The sequence below is a fragment of the Pezoporus occidentalis genome, unplaced genomic scaffold, assembly GCF_034315485.1.
Source record: "Pezoporus occidentalis ecotype Australia unplaced genomic scaffold, CSIRO_AGI_Poc_V1 ctg95, whole genome shotgun sequence".
Taxonomy (NCBI): domain Eukaryota; kingdom Metazoa; phylum Chordata; class Aves; order Psittaciformes; family Psittacidae; genus Pezoporus; species Pezoporus occidentalis.
In genome coordinates this window covers 4,302,937-4,319,292 of record NW_026916315.1, presented here as the reverse complement: position 1 = coordinate 4,319,292, position 16,356 = coordinate 4,302,937, and the positions used below count along the sequence as shown (strand labels likewise).

Here is a 16,356-nt window from a genome sequence, read left to right as displayed (position 1 = left end):
GTGTTTAGCAAACCAGCACAAAGTGCCAGGCAGTGACATTTGCTTTGACATGTATTGAGGTAATAAACCTGATGCAGTAAAGGGTAGGTAGAAACCAAAAGGCAAAGGGTTATGTGCTGTCTTGCATTCATTTTTGTCCAGGATAATTTAGCTAGGACAGATAAGACACACAGTTTAAAACTGCGGTATATACAATCCTAAAAATATAACAAAATCAAGCATGCCCTCTAATCTCAACACTGATGCTGTGGATAACTCTGCTGCTGTCAGTAATTTGACTGACAGCTTGCTGCAAATATGTTAAAACCAGCTGATGCATCCACCCATGCCCATTTTCACCTTCCCAATAGTGTTTAAGGTTTGTATAAATGATACAGCTTATTTACCTATGAAACGAAATGGACTTGATTCTTGTCAATTTTCTGTTCAGACATTTTTGTATAGTTATAAATATACAACTTAGATCATGTTATGATGATTATGCCAGCAGGTCTATATTCCCATCTCATTATCTGAGTGCGGCTTATACACCTGTGTACCTCTGAACAGAAGTGCGGATAATTGCGACTGGAGCGTCTCAAAGAGAACAAACAAGCTAAGACTGTTAGGGGCATCAGGGATTGCCTAGAGCTAGCAAAGCTCCACTGCTTCATGGAAGTGCAATGAGGCCCCTTAAAAATATAAGAGAAAACACAGAAAGCTTCAATTACCTATTCTACAAAATTCAATCTTCATTTAATTTTTTTTTTTTCAGAAAGAAAATGATGTTGGAAGAGGCATTTAAAAATACTTCCTAAGCATCCCTTTCTCCACCCTGTACGTCATTCCCTTACCTAAATCACACAGTCATTTAAAACACACCTTTCCCCAGGCACAACCCTCTTTTAGGGGCCATGAGGAAGTTCTCAATTCCTCCTATGTGGTTTCGGTCATGCTTCCCTCAATGGATTAACTCTATATGCTGGTGTGGCTGTCTTCTAATCAGAGCAAAACTATTAGCTCTACTCTTGCTAGTGCCTAGACAAAGGTTTTGGGTCAGTCTGTACTTTGTGGTCCCCATAAAATGAAAAATGTATTCTGTAGGGTGAAGGGTATAGAATTTTTACCTATGCACTATTTGTCTAGCTAATAAAGAATGATAATGATGGCTGAAAAGAGAAGAAAAATATTCATAGACTCATATAATGTTTTGGGTTGGAAGGGACCTTAAAGTTCCAACATCTTACAAAATCCTACTTTTCTCATAGTGAAGAAAGGCTTTAGCTATATTTCCAGTGTTGATATTTCTGATTACAGAGTGGCACACAATTGGGCTTTGAATAACATTTTACAAATAGAACTATTATGACTTCCATATATAATGAATAAATGCCTCAATAGTTATAATTTTTCCAGATGGGAAAACTGAGGCTCAAAGGGGTTATTCTCTGTGTTTAAAGAATTGTAATTTGCAACGGCTATATGATGTATTTTGTTCTCAAAGTCCCTAAAGCCCCTTCCCAAACATCACAAGGTCACATATATACTGATTAGTCACGTATTTTGTATCCCAGAATACTCACTAGAAAAATGAAAATATTTATTCTGCTGCTGTGTAAAGGTGTAAGGCTATAAAAATCCTATAAAGAGTATGCTTAGTCACCCATGAAAATGAGATAAGATCTCTTACAGACCTGGTCTTCAGTGCCAGGTTTTGTCCCCTATACAAACCCATTTGCATCCCAGTTATTGGTTGAACAAACACAGTAGAAAAATACTTCAATAAAAATATCTTAAGATTATTTGAGACAAATAGAATCTTAAAATAATATTTCATTTATATTTTCTCAAGATATTGTCTTAAAAGATCTAAGGAAGGATGTTCCTGTAAACTTCAGCATATCTATGGTGTTTTCACTTTTCATCTTCTACAGCTTGCTGGTAAGCTTTGTAAATGTTTAATGAAAGATCAATCCACTCTGCTTCCAGTGTTATGGCAATCCCGTTAGGAAATCACAATTATCACAGCCAACCTGAACAATATAAAACGGCTGTGCTAGTAAAAGCAGAGCAGTAGATGGTCTGTACCCTTCATGTGGGTTTTGCTGCTGATTATCCGTGCTGTCTCTTTTGTTCTCCCCTCACAGCACATTTCAATTATGTCAATGTCTCAACTGGAAGAGGTATTTGTCACACTATCTCCAGCTGTCAGGGCAGCTATCATGTCTGAGTTACATGCTTATTTGAATTACTTACTGTGGGACCAAAAGGGCAGGATATCGCTACAACTGTAGTTTATTAAAAGACCCACAGCTGTTCTGCAGAAAGTCTGGAAATACAGTTTCCTAATAAATAATTCTTCTCCCATTTGAAAGACATTTCTGTTTTCATTCCCGCTGATGACAGCTTCTAAATTATCACCTGTTCTTAGAACATTCACCTGAAATAATCCTTAGAGTTTCTTATAACAATTTAAATTTTTGTAGGAATTTATGACTTGTATTATCTCTTGGTTGTGACAACAGCACTGTAATTTGTAGCAGTGATGTAAACAAAATTTACATGGTCATGCTTCAAGCAGTTACTGAAAAATGTACTAGAAGAATGTAACAACATAACCCAGGAGCCAAAGGAGAAGAATGCTTCATTCAAATTAAGCCTTCTATTGAGGGAAAAAATTTTTACAATGAAGGTGGTAAAATACGGGCACAGGTTGCCCAGAGAGGTGGTAGATGCACCAACCCTGGAGACATAAAAACCAGGGTGGATGTGCTTCTGGGTAACCTGATCTAGTTGAAGATGACCCTGCTCATTGCAGGGTGGTTGGATTAGATGACCTCTGAAGGTCTATTCCAACCCAAGCTATTCTATAATTCTATGATTCTGGGATTCTCCCAAATCACACATGAATAACTGACTACTTTGCAAGGGCAACGCCACATGTGTACCTGCTGTCATAGAGAGGACCAACTTTTCCTTTTTCTGTGACTTCCAAGAAGAAACAATTTCATGGTTTTAGAGATGAGTGTCAGTTTTTCCTGTTCTTGGGTGTGAGATGAAATGATAACCTTAATAATAAAAAAGACCTTAATAATAAAAAATACATATATATATATTTTCTTATTTTTAACATTTTAGGACTTTTAATTACACAAGTTCTGTGTAATTAAAATGGCATCTTGTTGGAATCTCTGAGTCAAAATTTATCAGGTTTGGAAAATTATTAGTCTCAAAGAAAGGGAATACAGTAAATTGTATCACAGCATTAGTCAGCACAATAGTTTTGCTCATATTTGCAATGCCAGATTTGCAGAAACGTAAGGCTGAGACAGATCTCTTGTTCAGACTTTGTTGCTCCAAATAAAGATTGTTTTCCCTAGCTGGGCAATTGTTCACCTCCTGTTTCTCAACAACATTTCACACTAGAAGCCTCTTGTCATGTCTTCCAGAAGCTTGTATTCTCTTGAAAAAAAACAACCCGAATGTCTAAATTTTCCTAATAAGAAATGTCTTTTACTTTTTTATCTCCTTGCTGTTTTTAAAAGGATTTAAACATTACATATGTATGTCTTTCTTTGGGGGCACTATTCTTGTTGAGATCTTAGCTGAAATCTGGAAAGTGACATAGGTATTTTGTTGTCATACAAAGAATGTTCTTCTTCTATGTAAGAATTTACCATGTTTTCAGTAAAATTCCATGCAGGTTTTTTTTTTTTTTAATCTATTCTATCATATTTCTACTTACTTAATAACTTATTTGGTATGTATTGTCTCTTTTTTTAAGTGTAGTTCCTTGCTTTTTATCACATCCCATCTTTTTGATTTCCGACCATTTCTATGGTTTCTATAAATCTTTAGAAACACTTGCCAGAGCCCTCATCTTAATATCATCTGAATATTTTATGAATAATATTTTTTTTCAAAGAACCAAGTTCAGGATAATTTCTGTAGAATCCCACATATAAAAGCCTTCTAAGTTGATAGTGTACCACTAACAACATACTCTTTGAAAGGAATCTAAGAGATCCAGGTTCTACTCCTACATTCAAATGACTGAAACAAATCTTCCTTATTTGGGCTGTAAATGGATACTAATAGATCAAATTGAAGCATGAAAGTCTCATGGCTGAAGGGCGCTTAGTTTTCTTATTTCATGATGATTACTATTGCTACAGAGTTTCTGGGGCAAAGGAGAAGATTGTGGAATCAAATTATTTTATTTTATGCAAAAATCTTTTCTCTTTATTCATGCTGTAAATGTGTCATTTATATATACAGAATATTACAAATATTCTACTACAAACCCCAGATTTATGTTTCCTAAATTTTATGACATATATTTTTCCACAGAATCCAAAGCATACTAAACTCTCAACCAGAGAGAGAACACATAAAAAATTACTATATATGCAGAAAGTGTTTGATTTATAACCACCTTAAATACTTTTATTTTTTATACTTTTAACTTTTCATTGCTTGAGTAAATTAACTTTAGTATGACATGGGTGTAAAGATATGGAGGATATTTTTTCCTGTAATTTCCTTCATTCTCATAAATTGCACTAATTTTCACATGATGCAGCATTACCCCATAGGAACAACAGTTTCAAGAAAATCAAGCATTCTCTCTATTTTTTTTAAAAAAGGCTTGAACTGCTGCAACTCTTTATTTCTGTTTCAAGAAAAATTCAGTGATGAAATAAAATCACCTGGTGTCCTAATTAGCATTTAGATAGTTGTTATTTGGCAGTGAATTTTGTGATCTTATTTAGGCTAAAGAGGTGAAGAGGTGAATAAAGTATTTGCTACTACCTGCGCAGCTGCTGCTAGGTCAAGTTTCTCCTGAAAGTATGCAAGGATTCATGACTGCGTCAAGGTTGTCTAGAGTGCTTCTCCATATCAAGGACATTTTTTTGGTCTCATCCACATTCAAGCCAGGATATCCATACATTCTCAGTATGATTTAATTTGCTTGGAAAGAAAGACCCATGAATTCAGGCTAGAATTCTCACCAGATTCCTGTGGCAGTGTGTACTTCCCTGAAGCTCATTCATGTCAAGGGATGATATCTCAGTAAGGCGCCTTCATAAAGACAATATTGTCCCAAAAGAGGTAACAGTATATAAGCTCCAGGTAGCACATCTCTTCTTAATTCCAGGAGTATATGTGAGGAAACCTAGTGCTCTTGTATCTATGCATGTCTTTTTGGAACCTGCTTTTTCTACTGTGGTTTCAATGGGGTGAAGTCGCTTTTGCTAAAGATCACCCCTGAATATAAATGTCAGTGACCCCTGCATGAGAGAAAATGTTATTCACCACTTTTCGGTGATCCTGTGGTGAGGGGAATTAAATCTCAACCACACAAAACTGTCAGGTTTAGAGATGAGAAAAAAGCAGGGGTAATCAAGGGGGTAATTCTATCCATCTAAGCATTTGTTTAAATCTCATGACACAGTGCTTGAACACCTGCCAGAAAATCAAAAAAGAAATGTTTACCTCTGTTTCTTCCTACCTGATAGAGATGTAACTGACTGTAGGAGAGGTAGGGAGGGTTTTTTTTTTTTAGCTTTGTTTGTCTGTGAACAACTTCTTACAAGAAATGTAAGAAAAGGAATCTCGTGGAAGGGAGATTTTTGTTTCTGTGTTGTTTAGAGGTTTATGAATTTTCTACTCCTAATTTATTGTCATCTTTGACATGCTTTCAGCTGGTCCCAGGTTCAAAAGTGAAGTGAGTTGCTCCATATATATGGTACTTGCTCTGACTTAGTCCAAGATAAGTCAAGAATCACTACTGTCTGCACCATAGTTGGTCTAACTCAGAGAAAATGAAGATATCTACAGATACTGATGATTGTGTGAGTTTCATGCTAGTACAATAAGCATTACAGACTTGTAGCCAACTCAATGTATAAAGAAATACAAATGTAGCATTCAGCTTTGTGAAAGAAGACTTTTGACTTTCCTGTCTTTTTTTACACTGCTGACATTTTCTGAGACCGGAAGAGGAAACCCTGGTATTGTCTATTTGATGCATTGTTTTTAGTGAGAGTATTTATGAATATGCTGATTAGCTTCCTCCTGTAATATGTTTGTGAGATACATACACTTACTCTAGGTAGTGGAGTTGGAGTTCCAACTGGCCACTAGGCAACCATCAGATGGCAAAAATGCTTGCTTTGTTACCACACTGAATTGCAGTCAAGCTGGCAAACTGGAGGTGCAATGTTTTGTAATTCATCACAGGCCCCTACTTGAATAGATATGCAGTATTGAACTGCCATTGTTCATAACTACAAAAGATTACTTCATTTATCCTCACATCATTTTCATTTTGTGTAACATATTCCTATTTTATATAGAATACTGAAGTATATTTAACACTCAATTTATGACAAACAGTTCACACTGTGGAGGTGCACTGGTATTTTTCATGGCAGCATTGCAAAGCTGGTGTGTTTTACAATAGGGTGTAAATAATTCTAGCCAAGACATTAATAGATAAGTTTAATGTGGCCAAAACAGAATCTCCAATAATTGCCCAACATTACTCCTTACACAAAAAACCTGGAGAAAAGTGCCATCAGATCTGCTGGGCATATGGTTTGGAAAGCCAGTTAATTTTGACTCTGTTTCTAGATTTGTACAGCCATGTTGCATTCTGTTTTTTCCTAAGCAACATTTCTAGGAAAATACTGTAACATTCATGTAGGCCCTTATTAGCTTAAGCTTGTTGCAGAACAGAAGACAGAGCACCAGGGTTCTAAGCAGAGTTGCTATACTGTGACTAATAATCTGAAATTATTGGCTAATCAACCTCAAATTGAAACACATCTAGAAGATAGTCATCTTTTTTTGCTAATTTTAATTCAATAATTACATCTTTTCTTGATTACAATTGGCCTGCATAGCTTTCACTGCTGCCCAAATGTTAAAACTTCTGTTTCATGAATAAAATGGAAAAGGTCTCTAACCCTGTCAAACTGACCAGATATTAACCAGCAGTTCAGCTGCACTCACATGGCACTGCACTTACAGTAACAAGTCACCATTTCTGATGTTACTGCTTTTAGCTCAAGCACTGTAATGACACTGTTAATACAGCTACCAGTGGCATAGAACAGGCTTTAGCTCAACCCTGTTAGTATAAAGTCAGAGTAACTCTGAGCATAATGAAATGTGGGCATGTGCCGTGTACCACGTCTCTTAGTTGTTTGTAAAATATGCCCCTCTTCAGCAATTCTTTTTCCAGCCTTTGCAGGGTGCATGATGTTTCACTCCTTCCCAAGCCATGTGTTGTACTTAAAGCCCAGCCAGCAACTCAGCACCACATAGCCATTCACTCACTTCCTGCTTCCCCCCGGCCAGGGTGGGATGTGGGGGAGAATCTGAAGAATGTAAAACTCGCTCATTGCGATAAGAACAGTTTAACAATTAAACTACAACGTAATACTAGCAATAGGGAAAGAAAAGGAAGGAGATATAAAGATAAAAGGGGAAAGAAAAAACAACACACAACAACAACAAACTAACAAACCAATAAGTAGTGGTGACACACAATTCCTCACCACCTGCTGACTGATACCTAGCCCCCCTACCTGAGCAGTGATCAGTCCCTTCCAGGTAACTCCCCCCAGTTTCTATACCAAGCATGACATGCTGTGGTATGGAATACCCCTTTGGCAAGTTTGGGCCAGGTGTTCTGCCTCTGCTTCCTCCTGGCTTCTTGTGCACCTCTTCACTGACAGAGAATGAGAGACTGAAAAGTCCGTGACTGGGGTAAGCACTACTGTGCAACAACTAAAACATTGGTGTTTTATCAGCATTATTCCCACTAAAGCCAAAACACAGCCCTGCACCAGGTACTGGAAAGCAAATTAGCTCTACCCCAGACAAAACCAGGATACTGTGTCACTATTAATGATATTATAAATGAAATTTTTGGTGTATATGATAATTGTGTGACATTATATATAATATTTAAAGTCCCGCTAGTGCTTAGATACCATCTGAAATTTTCCACAATCACTCTTATTTTTGTCTCTCAGATCTATTCTACAGAAGTGCTGTGAGGGATGAAGAAATGGATGCAGACACAGAAATTTTGTAGTCATGCACTTGCAATACATATATTTTACAATAGTAAAATTCAAAATAGAGCTTTATCCTACCTGAAACATCTTTAAAAACTCATATTTGGATTCTGTAGAAGGATTAAGAGTCTTATTCAGCATTTTTACTATAGCCTGAGCTTCAGAATGGATTTAGTTGTGTACAAAGTCTCCAACATATATAAGCTATACTACAAGCTGACCTACCAGTTTTATGTAAGTCCTAAAGTCCTGAAAATTTTGTTTCCAAGTTTTTTTCCTCATCTTGCATAATTTCTATATCTGTGTCATTCAAGAAGTATTGAAAGTAAAATGAAATATTACAAGTATATGGCACATAAATAATTTTTTTCAGATACTACATTTAACACTTTCTGTTGCAGGAATTAGCAACTCAACTCCCATTCAACACTTTTATTTAGTTAAGAGCATTAGAAGGACCTGTGTTTGTAATCTCGATTTATATTGACAAGTTTGTTGCTCTGATTCTCTGTTCCGCTCACTGTTGTAATTCCACTGGTTCTTTAGAGAGATTTGCAATTTACATCCCTGGAAAAAAGAATAACACCAGGAACATTTTTAATAAAGTAAAGTCCCAAATTTATTTTGAATAAATATAGATAGTTGTGCTACAACAGAAGCATCCTTTTTGTTGTAAAAAATAAAACTAAAACATTTTTATATACTGAATAAGAATCCCTGGGTTTATTTTTTTGTGTGTAATTAGAGATCTGAGCATTTTCTGCTACCAGTGAAACAATATTTAGATAGAAGGATAACGTATAGATGCAACAGAGATCAGCAGCACATTCCCTTAAGAGCTAAGCAATAAACAAATAAAACACTGAAGTATTTTCAGAAAATATTTTGATTTATTTTCTACTGCTTTCGACAATTTGAATTCCTACAAACTGCAATAGTGTTGTTGTTATGTTTCACAATATCAAAACAATGTTTAGGCACATGTCTGTGGCCAGTTCATAAAGCTTTTTGGTCTGCTCTACCTATGGGACAGAAGGAGGTCATACTTACTCACAGTACTTTGTATCTTCAGCCTTACTATGCTTCAGTTTTCTGAATGAGAAATAGGGTGAATAAGAAACACTACCTTTAAATTTTCAATTATTTATTATAGTTTGGTTTTGTCTGTATGCCTCTTTATTGCTGAGTACAACAGATTAATTTGTGGTTCTGAAACAGAAATTATAAAAATAGTAATGGGAGACACTGTTATGGTTAAGAAGAATCCATCAGGCTCACTGTAAATCTGTTTGAAGGCTCTGATTTAATCACCTGCAATAGAAAAGATTATATTCCCCTTCAAATCTTCTACACATTACAGTTTTACAGTACAATGACATTTTTTTCATTTCCTTCAACTAGATGTTTTATATAGACCTTTCACTGTATGTCTCCATACCATATGATTTAAAATGTATTGTAATGAGTGCAGTGGCAGAAGAAAATGTATAATTTACATACACTTTTGAAAAAAGTGTTATGGCTTGAAATTCAAAAGAAAAATTGACAGCCCTTGTTGGCCTGGTGCCCTAAAATTACTTTCAGATCCACTCGCACTTTGACGTCTTTCAAGACATCTCATGGAATACTCTGTTAAAGGGTGTTTCATGTCAGAACATTAATTTTTTCCTTAGAGTAAACATCACTCCGAATGTCATTGCACAGTAACACAGGAAAGATATGCTAAGAAATAAGAAAAAAAATAGTGTTGAGATAAAAGATGTATTGAAATTATGCTTTTATTTTACCCCACACTGACTCCTGGATGATCATTCTTCAGTTTAACTTCCTCTAAGTAGAACAAATGACAGGAGATCCTGTTCAGCAGACAGAGGCTGTGGCATGCATACAGTACAGCTGGTCAGAATTGGCACTACAGGACTTCAGGGCTCTTGCATACGTCTTAGCCAACCAGCCTCAACACAGATTTTTGATATGACATACAAATACACTGTTCTGATAGGTAGGAAGACAGAGAGAATGCTGCCCACAACCTCTGGCACTACTTATGGTAAAAATGTGGCTCTGTTATAGGCTTTATCCTAGGAGCCAGGCTGACTTATGTTCTCTCTTTTGTACGAGCCTAGCAATTCAAAGCCATCATTCTTCTCAACAACAGTCTTTGCCCTGAGCATTAAGGAATTAATGGTTAACATATCATTTAGGCTGGAATAGCTAGGTATCACAGATGGTACCACCTGCTATTAAATCTCAGCTTCTTCAACTTCTTAAGAACATTCAGGTTCTTAAGATGGTCTCGAACCAGATCCTCTTCTACAGTGGGCCTAGGGTCTTCATTCTCACAATCCCTGTGTCTGCCTTCCAAGACTTGGGTGGTGTGGTCAGAGCATTTGCCAATGAAGACTGAGGAAACTAGTCATTAACAACCTCAGCCTTCTCCAAATCCTGTGTAGCCAGTTCTCCCGATAGCTTCCAGAGAGGGCCTACGTTGTCCCTAATCATTTGCAATGTACCCATAGAATCCCTTCCTACTATCTTTCACATCCCTAGCCAGGTTTAGATCTAACTGGACCTTAGCTTTCCTAACCTGGTCCCTAGCTTCCTGGAGAGCATCCCTGTATTCTTCCCAGGCCTCCTGTCCTTGCTTCCACCTTTTATAAGCCTCTCTTTTCCTTCTAAGTTTCCTCAGCAGCTCCTTATCCATCCAGCGAGGCCTCCTGGCCCTCCTGCTGCACGTACTTCTAGTCAGGAAGCAATACTCCTGAGCCTGTAGCAGGTGGTCCTTGAATATCAGCCAACAGAGTTGGGACCCCTGCCCTCTAGGGCTATATGCCATGGAGCCTTACTAAGCAGGTTCCTGAAGAGGCCAAAGTCTGCTCATTTGAAGTCCAGGGCAGTGAGCTTGCTACACGCTCTTCTCACTGTCCTGAGGATCTTGAACTTGGCCATTGCTACAGCCAAGGCTGCCCTGGAGTGTTGCATTTCCAACGAGCCCTTCCCTGTTGGTGAGCACGAGGTCAAGCATTGCACCTCTCCTTGACAACTCCTCTATTACTTGCAGGAGGAAGTCGTCTTCCACATAATTGAGGAACCTCCTGGATTGCTTGTGCCAGGCCATACCGTCCCTCCAACAGATACCAGTGTGGTTGAAGTCCCCCATGAGAACAAGGGCCTGCGAGTGTGAGGCTGTTCCTATCTGTCTATAGAGCACTTCATCCAAAGAGTCCTCTTGATCATGCGGTCTGTAGGAGATCCTCACAGTAATGTCCCCCATCACTGTTCTCCCTTTAACCCTGACCCACAAACTCTCTGTTAACTGCTCACCTGTCCCCAGACAGAGTTCCATACTCTCCAGCCTATCCTTGACATAAATAGCTACTCCCCCTCTCTGTCTGCCAGGCCTGTAACCTTCCATTCCAACAATACAGTCATAGGAGACATCCCACCATGTTTCTGCGATGCCTGTGATATCATATCCCTGTAGATGTGCACACATCTCTAATTCTTCTTGTTTGCTCCCCATAAGATGGGTGTTTGTATAGAGGCATGTGTGCTGAGCTCCAAATGAAGCCGGTTCATTGGCTTTATTGGCTGAAATATCTCTACATTGTGCCGAGCATTTATTATAGGTGCTGGCAACTGACTGGGAGTGTTGGGATGTAATGATGCCCCCCTACCCCAACACATCTAGTTTAAAGCTTTCTTGACCACTCTGACGAGCCTCCTACAAAAACAGCGCGCAACCCAGCTCCACCATCCTCCAGTAGACCTGGCCTCCCAAATTAAGTCCCATGTTCTAAATACCCAACCCCCTGACTATGGCACAGCTGTTCTAACCATTTATTAACCTGGCCAATACTCTCAGCCTTTTTAAGGTCCTGCCCTTTATCCTGGAGAATTGATGAAAAGACTATCTGAGCTCCAGAGCCCCTAACCAACTCTCCCAGGGATCTCTAGCCCTTCTTAATGTTCTCTGAGCTACTGCTATCTACATCACTAGCACCCACATGGACGACTGGAAGGATATAATCAGTGGGACTTACTAGACCAGGCAGCTTCCCAGCAACATCCCTGATCAGAGCCCCTGGTAGGCAAGACACCTCCCTTGAGACTGGGCCAGGCCAACAGATGGGTGCCTCTGTGCCTTTCAAAGTAGAGTCCCCTACTACTATGACCCCCTGCTTTTTCCTGGCAGCACCAGTAGTGATCTTTACCAGTGCATCAGCCGATTTTTCATGTTGTGTGTTTCCTCATTAGCCCCCTGCAGAACTGCAAAGCTGTTCTGCATGGGGATATCAGATTTAGGAGGAAGCCCCTTGCTTTTAATTGTCCTCTTCCTCCTTTTTTTTTGTTTTTTTTTTTTTTTTTGTTACTAGTTCCCAGCTTCCTGTGTTAATGGCCTTTCCTGCTTGAGCTATGGTGGACCCTTGAGGCCAGTGTACAGTTTGGGCCTGGAGCAAGAAGTCCTGATGAAATCCACCCACGTGTCCTGAAGGAGCTGGCAAATGAAGTTGCTAAGCTACTGTCCATCATATATGAAAAATCATGGCAGTCAGGTGAAGTTCCTGACAACTAGAAAAAGGGAAATATAGCCCCCATTTTCAAGGAGAGACTTGGGTGACATCGTTTAGTGTGAGGTGTCCCTGCCCAAGGCAGGGGGCTTGAAACTAAATGATCTTAAGGTCCTTTCCAATCCTAAGTATTCTCTGATTCTACGATTCTTAATATCAGCAGGACAGCTGCTAGTCTTGGCTTTTACACAGTAGAAGGAGAAGAGGAAGAAAGAATAATCTCCTAATACTGCTAGTGTTTGTATTCTGTGCATAATGATGCAAATGCAAGGGTTTTCTTGACCAGCAGCCAGCGCTGATGCTATGCTGCTCTGTGGGAGGTGTTCTTCTGGTAAATGGTACTCCAGTGGCTTTGGAAGGCAGTATTTTCTCTGCTAAGAAGATCATTAACCCTGTCAGGCCTGGTAATCTGCCTCTGGCAGTGGACAGGAGCACAATTTCCAAAGAAGAATAATCTATATTTGGTACAAAAATCTTTTGAGGACTGGAGAGTTTGTGTTAGAATGACTGCAGTAAAGGTTGAATGACATAAATCAAGGTTCAGCTTCACTGTGTGAATAAGAGATGGGAGAAGGAAATAGAGTATACTACTGCTTGAAAATGTGAAACCAAAAGAAGAAAGGGAACATATATGTACAGGTATATAAATATACATACTCATAAAAGTCATATAAAAGGAAGATAAGGATATGATTTCATTTATAGTGAAATTTCTGAAAAAAGAGATTAGCTTTTAGTATAGCAGTTAAAAGTGACCATCACATACCCAGGAAATGTTTGTAAAAGCCTACTCACTCAACATACTAGAAATAATGTAGCGTTAGTCTCCCACCCCGAAATCCAGCCCAGCTTTTCCTGCTCCAACATTTTGCTCTCATAAACCCAGTTACTTCTGATGTCTGAAATGTTTCCTCAGGTTTCCTTTTGGAGAATCTGTTAGACATTTCTTGCTTGTCCACATCTAGGTATTACTGCTACTGCAGGGAGGCAGCTCGCTTTTGGTGCCCCATGGCTCTCTTTTATCTTCAGAGATGGAGTTTCTTCCTCTTAACTCTTCCAGAGGTTTAGGTCTTCATCTCTCCACATTCCAAAACACTTCATTTAAGAAAGACTTCAGGAAAGTTAGTTTGTAAGTTCTTTAAGAGCTTCAACTTTTAAAGCTGTGGAAAGAGTTCTAAAGCTGTAATCTAGCTCTACCAGGAAAACGTTTGCCTCTTTCAGAGAAGAGTTCTAGGACATAGTGTTTAAAACCAGAGCTCAGAAAGAAGCAGTCAATCAACTTAGGCCAAGGTTAAGAGGAGATTCAGACAAAAGCTGTAGTTATACAGAGCATGCCTAATATTTAGAAAAAAGTAATCTACCTGACGTGCATTAAAAGCTTCAAAAATTGGGAATGAAAATTGGAAAAATCTGTTCTAAGTGCAAGTTGAATGAACTGTCTGTAGTTAAGTACTACAATTGTTGAGAAGTTCTGAGAAATCTTCAACATCAGCTTTAAAGTCAGGAGGAGATACTTTTCTGTGAGACAGTTTCTTCTTCAGTCACAAACTTGCTGACATAGGCAACAAAAGCTATTTTGTGATATTCCTTTGACAGCATTAAAAAGGATCAGGTGAGGGGATTATGGTGGCCTTCTCTATCCTAAAAAATTCTGACAATGAAAACAGAGTGAAGGGTAGCAGCAAACTACCTACTCTAAGACATGCAACTTTCCTGTTGTGTTTGAACCTCAGCTTTGATATAGACAATTAGTAAGATAGCAAGTTTAGAAGAAAAGGTTTCATCAAGTATAAAATGAATATTTTACATTACAAAGCTTGTATTCTTATCTTGCTATCAAAGCAATTCTGTCTTGTTGGTCTGTTTGGGAACTACAACTGATCTACATTTTCTGATATATTCAAGTGAAAAAACCCCAAGCCACTCAAGTATGCCCAGAATTCACAGAAATAAAACCTTTGTTCTCTTTTTTTTTTTTTTTTTTTTCCCAACTAGAAAAGCACATTTACAGTTCAGGCTACACTGTTTTTATTGCTTGAGTTAATGTGGTCAATATGCCAACAAATATTCTTTTATTTTAGAGACAGAAAATATTTATGTGCAATTTATCTCTACACCAACATGCAGTAGTTCCAAAAAACCTGAAAAAAGGGGTTATTGGTTCTGTAGCTTCTTAAAAGGAAAGTAAATTTGTGAGAGAAAACTTTAAAACCTGACAACTAAGTTGAAAAAGCCCTACAACTATCAAACAGTGATTTCCAAATACTAAATTGGGCACACTGGCTATGTGCAGTCTTTAAGGAACTGTGGAGATCTGTTTAGTCTCATGCTCTTGACTGGTAAATTGCATTAAATTTCAGGTAAGTTATGTAAAGCTCTTTCTACTACAATTCTTCTGATTTGTTTTTGATAAAAAGATGGCATTTGCAAGAATGTGTCTGAGAGGAAAAGCAATTCATAGGAGCTGCAGCAAACTGTCACCTACTATGCATGTGAATTTAAGCTAGGCTGTGGATAAGATGGATGGGATCTGCAAAAGAAACAAGAGGATGTTGGAAAGTAGAAGGGTTATACAAGAATGTATTAATCTCGGGTCTACTAATAGCTGTGAACCCGAAAGTGTTAAAAAATATTGCTGTTGATTATGTCTTACTTAGCTCATCCTAGTTATTAAGCCATGGTGTCGTGGTTTAAACAAAGTCAGCCATAAATCACGCAGTCGCTCTCTTGCTCCCCCCCCCCCCCGCCCTTTTTTTGCCCTCCACCTGCTCCCGGAGGGATGGGAAGGAGAATCAAAAGAATGTAACTCCCACGGGTTGAGATATGAACAGTCCAGTAACTAAGGTATAACACAAATCACTACTGCTACCACCAATAATAATAATGATAAAAGAAATAACAAGGCAAGAGAATACACCACCTCATCACCAGCCGACTGATAACTCGTCCCACCCTGCCCGACCAAGCACTGGCCGATAACCTAGTCCTACCCTGCAGTCCTAGTCCTTCCGGGTAACTCTCAGTTACATCCTGGGCATGACGTACTGTGGTATGGAATACTTCATTGGTCAGTTTGGCTCACCTGTCCTGTCTCTGCTTCCTCTCAGCTTCCCCTCCTCCCTGGCGGAGCATGAGCCTCAGGAAGTCCTTGGCCAGGCCAAACATTTGAGCAGTAACTAAAAATGTTGGTGCTATCAGCGCCGTTCCCAGGCCGAAAGTCAAAAACACAGCACTGCACCAGCTACCAAGAAGGAGAAAAAATGACTGCTACTGCTGAACCCAGGACACATGGGCAATGCTTTGTCTCAGGAATCCCTCCCTCAAATGTTATTTTCTAGCTGCATTCTTGCTTTTTGCCTTCTGTGTTAATTTTGTAAATGAAGCTTCCACCATATTTAGCTGTGGCTTTTCTACAATCTTATCTAAGGGAAATCTTAATTGACGTATGTCAATCTTAATTGACATAGCTATATGAATGACTTAACAAAGTGGTAGCTAACCCACAGTCCACAGGTTGCCTTGGACTTAATTTTCACAGTACCAAAACAGCTATTGGTGTGCCTTGCAAAAGCAAAGTTACTGCAAATGCTGTATATCTTGGCTAGATTTTGCAGACAATGAGTCCTTCCAGTGATAACGCTATTGTCTGCATATTTCCTCAAAATGGACACCAAAAGTACAGGAACTGGAAATATCACAGTGAGTGGTGTGAGAGT

General features: G+C 38.6%; 1 protein-coding gene across 3 annotated transcripts in view; it reads left to right on the top strand.

The window, feature by feature from the left end:
• BRINP3 (BMP/retinoic acid inducible neural specific 3) overlaps positions 1-16,356 on the top strand; it is a 205,158-nt gene that overhangs the window by 92,228 nt on the left and 96,574 nt on the right. The gene's annotated exons all lie outside the window — the stretch shown is intronic.